The following is a 953-nucleotide window of genomic DNA, read 5'->3' as shown; positions in this document are numbered from 1 at the left end:
GCAAACACGAATCGCAAATAACGATACGGGACCCAGAAGCAATTCTGCGGATCCCTCGGGGAGTGGTGAGTTGATATAAATTAGAAGTGAAAATCCAAGTTGTTCGGGCTCCGGCTCGGCAGCCGATACGAGGTTCCTGTTGAGCTTGTTTGTACATCGCGCAGAGGCGCCGTTCGGTTCTAGCAATGATTCCCGCCACCATGTTCCATGCGTGCAGAGATCCGTTAGAGCTCGTTCAATGTGTCCCGCCGTGATTACGAAAAAGTCCAACAGTTGACTTAGTTGGGTGTGCGTCAAGTAATCGCGCAGAGATGCCGATCGGTGCCTAGCAATGTTTCCCGTCACAAGGTGGTATTGGCACCTGTGCAGAGTGGCCGTTAGCAATGTCTCCCGTATCACGGTGGTGTACCATCACTAGTGCAGAGTGACCGCTAGCAATGTCTCCCGTCACAAGGTGGTAGCCCAGAAGTGCAGAGAAGCCGCTGTAGCAAAGTCTCCCGTATCACGTTGGAGTTCTTCCACTAGTGCAGAGAGATCGCTGAACCGTTCAATGTGTCCCGTCGTGGTGTGCTTGTACCGAGCACGTAGGATACACCTTGCTTTGTTGGTTTGGGATAGGAGTGGTCGCGCAACTGCCTCCACGCCGCAGAGTGCCAGTTCGGATTGAAGGTCAACTTTAGCCGTTCAATGCATCAGTCGGTGGGTGTTCAGATGGCATCACAACTTCCCCTAGGTGCTCAAGTTGGCTGGGTTGTAAAGCATGTACACATGCGCAGAGTATCGTGCGTACTAGCAAAGTCTCCCGTCACGGTGGTTACGCATGAGTTCCATGCAGTGCAGAGAGATCGTTAGTGCGTGCAATGTACCAGTCGATGTGTCGTACCGGCATACAACCCCGCTTAGAGGCCCGTCACTCGAAGAGGACAAGAAAGAGTGCGCAGAGTGCCGTACCG

This window comes from Anopheles gambiae, assembly GCF_943734735.2.
Source record: "Anopheles gambiae chromosome X unlocalized genomic scaffold, idAnoGambNW_F1_1 X_unloc_64, whole genome shotgun sequence".
In the NCBI taxonomy this organism is placed as follows: Eukaryota; Metazoa; Arthropoda; class Insecta; order Diptera; family Culicidae; genus Anopheles; species Anopheles gambiae.
The sequence above is the reverse complement of the archived record's forward strand: the minus strand, read 5'-3'. Positions refer to the sequence as shown.